Source organism: Mobula hypostoma, chromosome 17 (assembly GCF_963921235.1).
Source record: "Mobula hypostoma chromosome 17, sMobHyp1.1, whole genome shotgun sequence".
NCBI lineage: Eukaryota > Metazoa > Chordata > Chondrichthyes > Myliobatiformes > Myliobatidae > Mobula > Mobula hypostoma.
In genome coordinates, this window is record NC_086113.1 from 8,163,370 (window position 1) to 8,177,700 (window position 14,331).

The 14,331-nt window shown below is 42.0% G+C and overlaps 1 protein-coding gene and 1 pseudogene across 12 annotated transcripts in view; one reads left to right on the forward strand and one right to left on the reverse strand.

Moving 5' to 3' along the window:
* LOC134357816 (RNA-binding motif, single-stranded-interacting protein 3) overlaps positions 1–14,331 on the forward strand; it is a 1,318,209-nt gene that overhangs the window by 1,165,300 nt on the left and 138,578 nt on the right. The window lies entirely within an intron of this gene.
* LOC134358113 (U6 spliceosomal RNA) lies at positions 5,099–5,197 on the reverse strand (annotated as a pseudogene).

Sequence of the window (14,331 nt, forward strand, 5' to 3'; positions counted from 1 at the left end):
CAGAGAGAAATAAACAGTCAATGTTTTGAGCTGAGGTCCTTCAACAGGACTGGAAAGGAAGGGGGCGGAACCCAGAATAAGGTAGTGGAGGGGAAGGAGCACAAGCTGGCAGGTGATAGGTGAGACCAGGTGAGGGGGAAGGTAGGTGGAAAAGGTAAAGGGCTGAAGAAGAAGGAATCTGATAGGAGAGTGGACCATGGGAGAAAAGGGAAGGAGGAGGGGAACCAAAGGGAAGTTATGGTCAGGAGAGGAGAAGAGAAGGAGTGAAAGAGTTACCTCCAGTTCTAATTCACCCAATCTGAGGAGAATAACCTGCATGCATTCACCCTGTCTACACCCGTCGTTTGCAGGGTTATAGGAAATAAGGAGAGGAAAAGAAGGACTGATAGGATTGCACAGTTGGAAACCAGCATGCACCTAGTGAGCTGAATGGATATGCTCTATATCCTCAAATGTAAATTAACAAAAAATTCAGTGCTTACATCCTAATAGAGTGGTCTATTGAATATGTTTTTTTCTTGAAATTAACTGCCTGAAGTTATAACTCATAATGCAAGTCATCTGTTGAACTCTAGTGCTTCTGAGGGAAGCAATTTCAACAACTGCTGGAGATGGTTAGGGATGAAGCCAGTAAACTGGCAAGTTCCTTAATTTCAGATTTTTATGTGACATTTATAGTCAGAGTTGCCTTTGAATGCACACTGATAGAAGTGGATAGAATGAATTTGTTAAAAGTATCCTTGATTAATACTGAGCACTGCCAGGTGAAGAGGGAACGATGCAATGCTCTTTCTTCATTGCCTCATTGGTTTGGATTACTTCAACCGTTTGGAATTTTTCCACTTTCCAGAATCGCCTTTTCATGGTCTGAGTGACTGCAATCTATGTGCTGCCAATGTTGGGCAGTTTTCTTTCTACTTACCCATGCTTGGAAAATTTGGATGGAGATTCAAGATTCAAATTCAAGTTTATTTATCAAGTGCACTTTGAAACGTTCAGTGAAATGCATCATTTGCGTTAACAACCAACGCACCCACGGGAATGCTGGGGGCAGCCCACAAGTGTCGTCATGCTTCCAGCACAAGATAAGCATACCCACAATGCTCTGCAAAACAAACAACACAACAGCACAGAGTACAACAAAACAGAAAACAGCAAGCGATAAACCACCAGATTATTTTATTTCATGCAGCAGTTACAAAGGCAGCAAAGTTTATTTATTTGCTTGTTTATGTATTTATTTATTTGTATTTAGACATGCAGCCCAATGAGCTGCACTGCCCAGCAAACCCACCTATTTAATCTTAGCGTAGTAATAGGACAATTTTTACAATGATCTACTAACCGATCCGTCTTTGGAATGTGGGAGGAAACCCATGTGGTCACAGAGAGAACATACAAACTCTTCGGGACGGCAGTGGAACTGAACTCCAAGGTCGCTGAGTTGGAATAGTGTTGTACGCTACGTGATGCCCCAGACTACTATTACACCAATATCCTGTGATCTTACTGCACATTGCTAATGGCAAGTGCATAACTTGTATGTGTATGTGCCTGCAAACACGAGAAAATCTGCAGATGCTGGAAATCCAAGCAACACACAGCAAATGCTGGTGGAACGCAGAAGGCAAGGCGGCGTCTATAGGAAGAAGTACAGTCGACATTTCGGCCCGAGACCGTCTCGGCCCAAAACATTAACTGTACTTCATCCTTCAGATGCCGCCTGGCCTGCTGCATTCCACCAGCATTTTGTGCGTGTTGCTTGTGTATGTGCCTGAGTAGGTGGCATCTCTCTAAGTGACTCTTTAACTCAGTGATCGCGTCTGTGTCCAAATCTGACTCCGCTGGAGGCTGACAAATACAGACTGTCTTGGGGTTAGAGGACTATGTGTGTGGGAGGGTGGGAAGGAGGAACGGGGCTTGTTCTGGTGTTGTTTTGTTGCTTGTTGTGTTCTGTGGGCACGCTCTTTCAGTCCAGGAATGTGTGTGACTCTCGTGGGCTGCCCCCAGCACACCCTCGGGCATGTTGGTTATTAACACAAATGACACATTTCACTGTATGTGTAGATGGACATGTGATAAACAGAAATAAATCTGAATCTTAATAATTGGACAACCTGGACCTCAAAATCCAGGATGATTTACCATCTCTCCATATTTTCATCATTCTTGATAAAAAGATTAACAGCATACAGAGTGACAGCGTAGTTTAAAGATATGCACGTTCGCAATCGGCGCTCATGCACCAATATGCATGAGGAAGTGGGCGAAATGGAAATGGAGGGAAATGCTTCTAGAATGTGCTGTTTTGAAGTTCAAGGTTCAAAGAATCTTGATTTTCAAAGTACATACTATATGTCAGCATATACTACTCTGAGATACATTTTCTTGCAGGCATTCACAGTAGAACAAAGAAATACAATAGAATCAATGAAAAACTACACACAGGGACTGACAAACAACCAATGTGCAAAAGAAGACATTGTGCAAATATGAAAAAACCCCCACAAATATTAATTAATTAAATAAATAATACTGAGAACATGAGATGTAGAGTCCCTGAAAGTAAGTCCAGGGGTTCACGACTCAGTTCAGAGCTGAGGTGAGTGAAGTTATCCACAATGGTTCAGGAGCCTGATGGTTGAAGAGTAATAACTGTTCCTGAACTTGGTGGTGTGTGACCTAAGGCTCCAGTACCTCCTTCCCGATGGCAGCAGTGATAAGAGAATTTGTTTGTATGTTCTGTGAACTTGGAGAAATCAGTAAGTAAGCCAAGTCTAGTCCACAATAAATTGATAGACACAGGTTTCAATCCAGCTGAAATAAATTTATTTTGGGCTTTGTCTGCATTCTTTTTCAGATTGATTTTTTTCTGAATAGTTTCTGTCCATTGAAACAAAATTTCCAATCTATTAAATAAACTGGGAAGATTTTAGTTCCACATTTGGAACCTTGCCATGTGTTGTGTTGGAAAACACAAAACAATTAATCTGTCGAATTACGGCAATCAGCATTCAGCTGAGAGGTTGCCATTTGGATCTGCTGGTGAATGCCATCAGTGGATCTGAAATACACAGGTGGAAATTACACTTGACACATACCCTTTCTGACAAATGCTGTCTCTGACAGTACTGAATGATGAAACCTTTTTGGTAGAAGTTTTCATCAGCTGCAAACACAAATATAACTCTTCTGCAATTGAGGTGGGGTGGATGAGGTGGGGGGCACATATTGAGAATGAAATGGCAATGATAAAACCTCAGCAAGACATTCCTTTCTTTTCAAATCTTTTTATTATTATTATCCAGAATTAACAAGAGTACACTGAAGTAGGCAACACTTACAATGTCTCAAGAAAAAAAACATTGTTTTAAAGATTGAAAAAATGTTGTGACAAAAAAAGAGGAAAAAACCCCTACTAAGCAAGGAAAAGTGAGGAAAAAAAACCATTAGGTGTTCAACCCCGGAGCCATGCCTCATACAAAAAGCTTCTAAAGATAAACATCAAACCGGCAGCAAGAAAAAAAATGTACCTAGAATTTACAATTAGATCGTGGACGAAATCTAACAATTAACTCAAATGATAGTAACGAGCAAATGAACCCCATCTTTTCTCAAGATCAAACATAGGTTCAAAAGTTCAACTTCTAATTTTCTCCAAACTAAGACATAGCATCACTTGAGAGAACCATTGTGACAAAATGGGAGCCGATGTATCCTTCCACTTCAACAACATGGCCCTCCTAGCTATCAGTGTAACAAATGCAATAGCATGTTGGTCAGACAAAGCGATACCGTGAAGTGGTAGGTGATAGGTGAAACCAGGAGTGCGGAGGGGTTGAAGTGAAGAGTTGGGAGGTTGATCGGTGAAAGAGCTACGGGGCTGGAGAAGGGGGAATCTGATAGGAGTAGATAGAAGACCACAGAAGAAAGGGAAGGAGGAGGAGCACCAGAGGGAGGTGATGGTCAGGTAGGAAGATAAGATGAGAGAGGGAAACAGGAATGGGGAATGGTGAAAGAGGGGGAGGGGCAATTACCAAAGTGCGAGAAGTTAATGTTCACGGCGTCAGGTTGGAAGTCTGCACCGGCACCACCTCAGCCCCTCGCACTCCTTCCCAGCCACCTGCCCCACAGCCCTTTTCTCGTGCTCTCCCTCACCATTCCTAACATCCTTTGCTCCTGCCAGATTTACAGACTCGTTCTCTGCTCCATGGTGACAAATATAATACTGTGCAAAAGTCCTAGGCACCCGAGCTGTAAATATGTACATGTGACAACCAAAGCTGAACTAATCTCATGATTTTACAATTTTATAAAAGGATATAAATATGAAGCAAGTCAGAATGGGGAAGGATATAGTGTGGTTATGTTGTGTTCTATGTAACATTACATGCTCTATGTAATTACTAGCGGTGTTTTTTTTAGGAACATGTATATTCCTTCTTCAGCACTTTGCATTGTTCTGGCAATCTTGAGAGTTGCAACAGGGAGAAAAAGCAGTGTTTATATTACACTTTGCACTGTAAAGCGTCAATTAATCATGGACACTTTTGTTTAATCATTGCAGGCTACAGACCATTACCAGTGTTTCGCGTAACAGCTGTTGTGGTGTATGTCTGGAGAACTTCTTGTCCTTTATCAAATAGGGCTTTTCTTTGCACCTCATCAACTATTTGACAATTGATAAATGTATCCCAGAAGTTTAAAGATGAAAGACAAAGATTAGCTTTATTTGTCACATGCCTCGAAGCATCGAAATATACAGTGAAGTGCATCATTTGAGTCAGTAGGCAACACAGTCTGAGGATGTGCTGGGGGCAGCCTGCAAATGTCACCATGCTTCTGGCACCAACATAGCATGCCCAAAGCTCACTAACCCTAGCCCGTACCTCTTTGGAGTTTGGGAGGAAACCGGAACACCGAGAGCAGGATTCCCAACCTTTTTTATGCCATGGAGGTCTGTGGACCTCAGGTTAGAATCTTGACCCAGAGGAAACTCACACAATCATGAGGTGAATGTACAAAGTCCTTACAGACAGCAGCAGAAATTGAATCAGGGATGTTGGCATTGTAAAGCGTTACGCTACTGTCCCACGCCTAAAATATGGAATGCTTCACCAATTGTTGTGTCATCTTTGCATGCTCATCTTCTCTGTACCATTCAAAATTTTAGTATACATGCTGCTGAAATTAGCATAGAAATATAGAATTCTTCACAAATTTGTGTGTCCCTTCCAGCAAACTACAAAGGACTGGGGAAAAATTTCTTCTTCAAAAATCTCCTTCTTAAGCCTACCCACCTCCAGTTTAAATTCCATGCGGAATATTTTGGAGGATCAAGAACCAAGAATGAGTTCCACCACCTCTTGCAGTCTTGATGCATCTTGCCCCTGGCAAGTGCAATCTGCCTTAATCTGGATAACTTGTTCATAATGGTGCCACATACTAAATTCTGGCTTCTTCCCTCTTCCTTTCAAGTCCTGATGAAGGATCTTGGCACAAAACTTCGATTCTTTATTCCTCTTCATAGACCTAGCAAGTTCCTTCAGCATATTGTGTGTTTTACTCATGATTTCCAACATCTGCAGAATCTCTTGTGTTTACCGTCCCTTCCAGTCCACTGCTTACCTCCCCCCAACATTAAATCACAAAAAAATCACTTCATTACCCCTTCCCCAACCTCCTCCATCACTTGGTCTCACCTATCATTGCCTGCTTGTAATCCTCTCCCTACTCCCACCTTCTTATTCTGGCTTCTTTCCCTCCCTGATGAAGGAAAGCTGTAAGGCATGACAAAAGACAGAAGATGTCATGGACATCCACTGCAGCCAAGGAGGACCCCTGTTTGTGACACTCATTCGTACCATTGGATTCACACTTCAGAGGTCAAGAAAGTGGAACAGCCCCATTGCAATGGCTTTTCCACTCTAAAACTTCCATACAGGTTTCCTGTTATCATTGGACTCAAAAGGACCACCAGCACCACTTATCAGCACTGTCCAACTCAAACAAAAGAAATGAGCCGCACTGTGGTACACACTCATCACTGTAATCCTAGCAAGAAGCACACAGTAGAACATTGCTTTGTGTTCAGTTTTGGGATGTAGGTGTCACAGGCAGCACCAACTTTTATTGTTTGTCCTCGTTGCCTTTGAGGTAAAGGGCTTGCTGGACATTTCAGAGAGTAGTTGCAAGAAACAAACACACACTGATCAGATGATTCATGAAATAGTGCATTTGTATGCTGGAATAGTTTGCTGTGTCGTCATCAGAGTTCTGGATGTAGGAACCTCTGTAATTGCTTAGTTTAATGTGTAAGCTCAGAGTCAGAATCAGAATCAGGTTTATCATCACTGACGTACAGTGCCTACAAAAAGTGTTCACATCCCTTGGAAGTGTTCATGCTTTATTGTTTTGCTACATTGAATCACAGTGGATTTAATTTGACTCTTTTGACACTGATCAACAGAAAAGACTACCGTGTCAAAGTGAAAACAAATTTCTACAAATTGGACTAAATTTATTACAATTATTAAACACAAAATAATTGACTGCATAATTACTTACCCCTTCAAGTCAGTATTTAGTAGATGCACCTTTGGCAGCAAATGATGCCTTGAGTCTGTGTGGATAGGTCTCCATCAGCTTTGCACATTTGGACATTGAAATTTTTCCCATTCTGCTTTACAATCTGCTCAAGCTCTGTCAGATTGCATGGAGATCGTGGGTGAACAGCCCTTTTCAATTCCAGCCACAAATTCTCAATTGGATTGTGGTCTGGACTCTGATTTGGCCACTCCAGGACATTCACTTTGTTGTTTTTAAGTCATTCCTATCTAGCTTTGGCTTTATGCTTGGGATTATTGACTGGCTGGAAAACAAATCTTCTCCCAAGTCACAATTCTCTTGCAGGCTGCATCAGGTTTTCCTCCAGGACTTCCTGTATTTTGCTGCATTTGTTTTACCCTCTACCTTCACAAGCCACCCAGGGTCTGCTGCAGTGAAGCATAGGCATGATGCAGCCACCACCGTGCTTCACGGTAGGGATGGGCTGTCTTTGATGATGTGCTGTGTTCGGCTTATGCCAAACATAACGTTCAGTCTGATGGCCAAAAAACTCAATTTTGGTTTCATCAGACCATAGCACCCAGGCAACAGTTGTATGCACAGTCCCTCCCATCTCAGCCACTGAAGCTTGTAACTCTTCCAGAGTTGTCATAGGTCTCTTGGTGGCCTCCCTCACCAGTCCCCTTCTTGCATGGACACTCATTTTTTGAGGATGACCTGCTCTAGGCAGATTTACAGCTGTGCCATATTCTTTCCCTTTCTTCATGATTGCCTTAACTGTACTCCAAGGGATATTTGGTGACCTAGGGAAATCTTCTTGCATCCATCTCCTGGCTTGTGCTTTTCAGTAACCTTTTCACAAAATTGCTTGGAGAGTTCTTTTGTCTTCATGGTGTAGTTTTTGCCAGGATACTGACTCACTAGCAGTTGGACCTTCCAGATACAAGGATATTTTTACTACAATCAATTGAATCACCTTGACTGCACCTAGATGATCACCATTTAACTAATTATGTGACTTGTAAAGCTATGCACCGGTGATGATTTGGAGTGTCATATTAAAGGGGGTGAAGACTTATGCAATCAATTATTGTGTGTTTTATATTTGTATTTAATTTAGATCATCTTGTAGAGATCTGTTTTCACTTTGACACGAAAGTCTTTTTCTGTTGATCAGTGTTCAAAAAAACAAATTAAATCCACTGTGATCCAATGTTGTAAAACAATTAAACATGAAAACTTTCGGGGGAGGGGGTGAATACTTTTTATAGGCACTGTATGTCACAAAATGTGTTGGTTTGAGGCAGAATTACACTGCCATACAAAGAATATACAGTAATATGCAAATGTAACCGTTAGGCACATGTAAAAAAAATCTGTAAAGTGAAGATGCTTTACAAAATAATGAAATGAGAAGTTTCCAAATATCAAAAAAATTGCTATAAAGAGCAGAAAACAGTACCAAAACCTGAACCAAATCCATATTTGGTGTGATCACTCTTTGCCGCTTCAACGGCATCAATTCTCTTAGGTGTGCTGTCGTAGAAGTTTTATAAGAAAATTCGCTAGTAGATCATTCCAAGCATCTTAGAGAACTTGCCACAGTTCTTTTGCAGACTTTGGCTGTCTCACTTGTTTCAGTCTCCACAGGTAATCCCAGACAACTTCGATTATGTTGAGATCAGGTCTCTGCGGAGGCCATACCATCTGAAACCATTAAAAAAATCTAGGGTGTCTAAGTCTTTTGCACTGCACTGCACCATAAATTATAATAAGAAATATATTTTAAAAAACAAGCATTGCAAAAACAGTAAAAATAATGGAGTTGTGTTCATGGATTCATGGACTGTAATGTTGAGGCTTTATAATACACAAGTGAAGCCTCACTTGGAGTATTATGGGTTGTTTTGGGCCCCCTATCTCAGAAAGAATATGCTGACATTGGAGAGGGTTCAAAGGAGGTTCACAAACAGGAGTCTGGGATTGAAAGACTTTTCATATGAGGAGCATTTGATGGCTCTGGCTCATACTCACTGGAATTCGGAAGAATGAGGGGGGATTTCATTGAATCCTATCAAATGTTGAAAGGTCTTGACAGTGCATGGGGGGGGAGGGGCGGGGAGGGATCTAGGACCAGAGGACACAGTGTCAGCATAGCAGGATGACCATTTAGAACAGAGGTGAGGAGGAATTTCTTTAGCCAGAGAGTAGTGAAGCTATGGAATTCATTGCCACAGGTTGCAGTGGGGGCCAAGTCATTGGGTATATTTAAGACATAGATTCTTGGTTAGTTGGGGCATAAAAGTTTACAGGGAGAAGTCAGGAGATTGGTACCAAGAGAGAAATAGATAAGCCATGATAAAATGACCAGATGGGACAAATGGCCTTATTCTGTTTCTACACCTTATAGTCTTATTGACTGTTCAGAAATCTGATGGCAGAGAGGAAGATGTTTCTCTAAAACACTGAGTGTGTGACTTCATGCTCATGTAGCTCCTCCTTGAATGTGGAAATGAGAAGAGGGCACATCCCAGGTGGCTGGGGTCCTTAATGATGGATGCTGCCATTTTGAACCACCATCTTTTAAAGATGTCCTTGACTGTAGCAGGCTGGTGCCTGCGTTCTGAGTTTATAATCCACTGCAGGTTTTTCTGATCCTGTGCATTGCATCTAATTTAATTAATGTCTGATAATCAAGTCAGTTTAATTTCTCAGTGTTTGGTGATATTTGTTGTATAAATGTCTGCCTTGTTTCGGACTAACTCTTATATTTTACTGTCAATATTGAAAGATTGCCTCAAAGATTTGCTGTTTGGCATTGAAGTAGTTCCGCTGGCACAGAGCTGAAATGCTGATCGTTTAATCATGTGGAGTCCTGGATAATGCTGCATATTCATTTTTTTTTCCAGCCGCAGTTAAGCAAAATAACAGATTGATGCTATTGGCAATTTCTGTTTGCTGCTTCATGCCTTGTGCCTGCTATTTTTCTGTTTTTAAGTGAAACCTCAGATTGCCCGTTGCATCGCAGTCCAATTTTCAGTTGATTAAAATAGAGATTGTCCTTTTAATCTTCTGGTTGGAAGAAAGTCAATGTCAACTCATGGGTGGCCCTCAAGCCAATGACATGAATATCGATTTCTCATTCCGGTAAAAAAAATTTCTCCCCCTCACCTCATCTTCTATTCCTCACTCTAACCTCTAACCTCTTCTCACCTGCCTATCACCTCACCCTGGATCCCCTCCTCCTCCCCTTTCTTCAACAGTCCGCTTTCCTCTCCTCTCAGGTTCCTTCTTCTCCAGTCCTTTACCTTTCCCATCCACCTGACTTCACCTGTCACATTCTAGTTATCTTCCTTTCCCTCATGCCCACCTTTTTAATTCTGGCATCTTCCCCCTTCCTTTCCATTCTTGAAGAAGGGTCTCGGCCCAAAACATCGACTGTTTATTCATTTCCATAGATGCTACCTGACCTGCTGAGTTCCTCCAGCATTTTGTGTTCTTTGCTTAACATAGCTCAACAAATTTGATTGTACTATCTTTGAGATTTATATTTAGTGGCCACTGTATTAGGTACAGGAGTGTACCTAATAAAATGACCGCAGGAGTAGAACCTGGTCTGGTCTTCTGCTGCTGTAGCCCATCCACTTCAAGGTTCAACATGTGTGTTCGGAGATGCTGTTCTGTACACCACCGTTGTTACGCATGGTTATCTGAATTACTGTCATCATCCTATCAGCTTGAGCCAGTCTGGCCATTCTCCTCTAACTTCTCTCGTTAACAAGGCTTTTTTTCCCACAGAACTGCCACTCACTGGATTATTTTATTGTGTTTTTCACACCATTCTCTGTAAATCCTGTCTGGCATGAACAATCATTCCACAGTCAAAGTGACTTGGATCACGTTTCTTCCCCATGCTGATGTTGGGTCTGAACAACAAGTGAAACCTCTGGACCATGTCTGCATGCTTTCATGCATTGAATTGCTGCCTCATGTTTAGCTGTTTTGATATTTGTATTAATGAGCAAGTATACCTCGTAAAGTGGCCACTGCATGTAGTTCTGCTGGCACAGAGCTGAAATGCTGATCGTTTAATCATGTGAAGTCCTGGATAATACAGCACATTCATTATTTTCCTGTAGCAGTTAAGCAAAATCACAGATTGTTATTATTAGCAATTCCTGTTTGCTTCATAATGCTGGTGAATATTACTGAAGTTTCCATGTATGGATTTCGGACTATGGATATGGACTATTTTCAGTCTTATTGCTTTTACGTTCTGTGTGTTTGCACTCTTTCTCATTGTTCTTTGTGTAGGGGGAGGGGATTTGGGGGTCAGTGTTCTTGTTGTGTTTCGTGCAGATGGAGGGGGTTGGGGGGGGTCGATGATCATGTCAGTGGGTTTGCTGTTCTCTCCGAACTGACTTCCATTGTTTCTCTTTGTTTCATGGCTATCTGGAAAAGACGAATCTCAGAGTTGTATACTGCATACATACTTTGCTAATAAATGAACATTTGAACCTCTGATATTTTGTGCCTGCTATTTTTGTATTTTTAAGTGAAACCTCAGATTGCCCATTGCCTTGCAGTCTGGTTTTCAGCTGATTAAGATAGTTGATTGTCCTTTTAATTCTTTTGGTTGGAAAGATGGTCAACATAACTAAGGTATGTTTGATCACATTAACTTTGAGATTTACATCTTACCAGTTTAATCGCTTTGAGGGTCCACTGTTAATTCTGTATTGGGAGGCCCTCCATTGATTGGGAACGACCATGGATGTTGCATCCTAGCTATGCACAAGCCAGGGCAGTACAATATGGTGAGCAAGCTGTTGCTTATGCAGTAGACTCCCCTGTCTGTGCAGCTGTTGAATGCAAAGGACGGGCAGAGACCGATACGATTTGGTACCACTGGCGTTGCAGAAGTTGCCAGTCAGAGTTGAACTCAATGTAGGATTGCCTTAGGGACTTCAGTTCCCCATTCTTCCTCGAGCTTTACTCCCACGGCCTTTCCCATGAGTGGGTGTAGCCGCAAGGCAGCAGAGGTTTGAGACCAGAGTTTTCCTTCTCCTACATGACAAGCCTCATGCCCAATGCAACTGGTTTTTAAGGCACCAGTAACCTGCCTTTGCACCTTCTCCTGTCAGTAGAAACGGTTCTATGTGAAGGCCAGGAGCTGGACTTGGTTGTCAGAGGCTATTTGAGATGCACACCATTGGGAGCTTATTCCTACTACCATCTCCGCACCCCGGTTATGACAACCTCAAGAAACTATTTTTTTTGTATTTTGTATTTAACACTTGCAAAATCATGCAAGCGCTTGTGGGGTTGAAGGTTTATTATAACTGTTTAAAATCCTTTGCCCAAAAAAATGAAGATTTTGCGGTAATACAGCAAATATTTCTGCACCAATATTTGGATGTGTAATTACCAGTGGCTTAAGACAGGCAAAAGTGAATCAGTAACTCAATTAATACCATATGCAATTTTCTTTTTTGTTTCAACGTAATGTCATTTGGGTTGCAAAATGAATCGGCGGTCTTGCATTATTGCTGGCTCGTTGCTGTCTCCAAAGGATTTGGTGAGTGTGGGAGCAAAGTATGTGGCCTCGTGGCCTGGAGGCCTGGAAACCTGGATGCAGGCCACAAGCACATGATCGACTCCATTGCTTCCCTCCAGTTGAGGCATCGACGCAGATAAGAGCAGCGGAGGGCAGGTGTTGGGTACCCTCTACCTGCATTTCACCAGGCTTCCTCTCCCTCTTGCTAGCTGCTGTCGGAGGAAGGTGCAGGAGTCTTGTGAGCCACGTTGCAAGGATTGATTGGTGAGGCTCGCGGCTGTGGAGTTGTTTGGGGTGGACTTTGAGGTTCATATTGCGCGTGCTTCTGGATTCTGGTTGCTCTTTATTTTTGGCGGTTTTGAGTGGTTTGATTGGTGAGAACTGGAGTGCTTCTGTGAAGGCTAGCTGTACCGTCTGCATTGGCTAGAGGCACTGAACTGAATACTCCTGGACTTCTGGTTTGATCTTTGATATGCATTGGTCGCTTGTTTTTTTGCCATTTGCACAATTTATTCTTTTTTGTGCGTTGGCTTTTGATGTTTTCCGAGGAGTGGGTTCCATGGTGTATCTTTGTTTTGTGGTTGCCTGCGGAAGGACGAGTCTCAGAGTTTTATTCTCTATAGATACTTGAATAAGATATGTCCTTTGAACTTTGAACTTAGCTTTTAAGTATTAATCCTATACATGGAACTTCTAAAGGAAGAGGTGGTTAATCAGAGCAAGTTTGTCTGCATTAACCTAAAACTGGACCTGTGAAGGTATTCAAATCCTATGTTAATTAACAAGAGGTTCGCTGCTTCTACGAAATCATCAAAAACATTTCATATTAACTAAAGGCTTGCATCAGGAGTTAAAAGGGCATTCACTTTGTGAAGACTAAATATACTAAGTTACTACAGAAAGATCATTTCACTTGATGTGGGATAACTTTAATGCAAGATGGTTTATCTCGTAATTCAGTTTGACATCAAAGCTTGAAGCTGAAGATATTATACATATTCAGATACTTCAACATGCTTGCAAGTTGATTGGGTGGTTAAGATGGCGTATAGTATGTTGGCCTTCATTAGTCAGGGGATGGAGTTTAAGTGCTGTGAAGTAATATTGCAGCTCTATAAAACCCTGGATAGATCACACTCAGAATACTGTTCTGGTCACCTCATTATATGAAGGATGTGGAAGCTTTAGAGAAGGTGCAGAGGAGATTTACCAGGATGCTGCGTGGATTAGAAAGCATGGCTTATGAGGATAGGTTGAGTAACCTTGGGCTTTTCTTGCTGAACTGAAGGAGGATGAGAGGTGATGTGATAGAGGTATAAAAGATGATAAGAGACATAGGGTGGACAGTTAGACACTTTGTCCCAGGGCAGAAATTACTAATTCAAGGGGGCATAATTTTAAGGTGAATTGGGGTAAGTATAGGGGGTATGTCATAGGTAATTTTTTTTACACAGAGCTTTGGCTACATGGTACACACTGCTGGGGGTGATGGAGGCAGATACATTAAGGACGTTTAAGAAGCTTTTGGATAGGAACATAGGTAACGAGGGCTACGTAGGAGGAAGGGTTAGATTAATCTTGGAGTAGGTTGAAATGCCAGCACAACATTGTGGGCTGAAGGGCCTGCAGTCCACTGTACTGCTCTGTGGCCTATGTTCAGTTTTCAAGTGATCCACAGTTCTTCCACTGATCCCTTCAACTATGCCTTAATTATTGGTACAGAAAACAAAGTCATGGTTTATCCTATCGATAACGGGGAGAATATTGAAACTCCTTACAGAGAATGGCGGAACTTGAACTCCGATCTTATATTTAGCACTGTAAAGCATTTTGCAAATCACTACACTACCCTGCCACCCTCTGTACATGTGATAAAAATACATGTGCAAAGATGTTAGGCACAGATATATATATAGAGCTAGAGTGCCTAAAACTTTGGCAGAGTACTGTAGTAATCCTATGTATTGCATGGTACTGCTGCCACGAGAAACAAAACAAATTTCATGACATGTGAGTGATGATAAACCAGATTCTGATCTGGGTCTCTATTGTGGACTGAGAGTGGGAAGGGGGCAGGGAGAGGGGAGTCGTGGTTGGGAAAAGGAGAAAGGAGAGGGGAGGGAACAGGAAGCACCAGAGAGACAATAAACCAATTGTTTGGAATCAAATGAACCTGCCGGGTGTCTCAGGGCTGGGTGTGCCTGCAC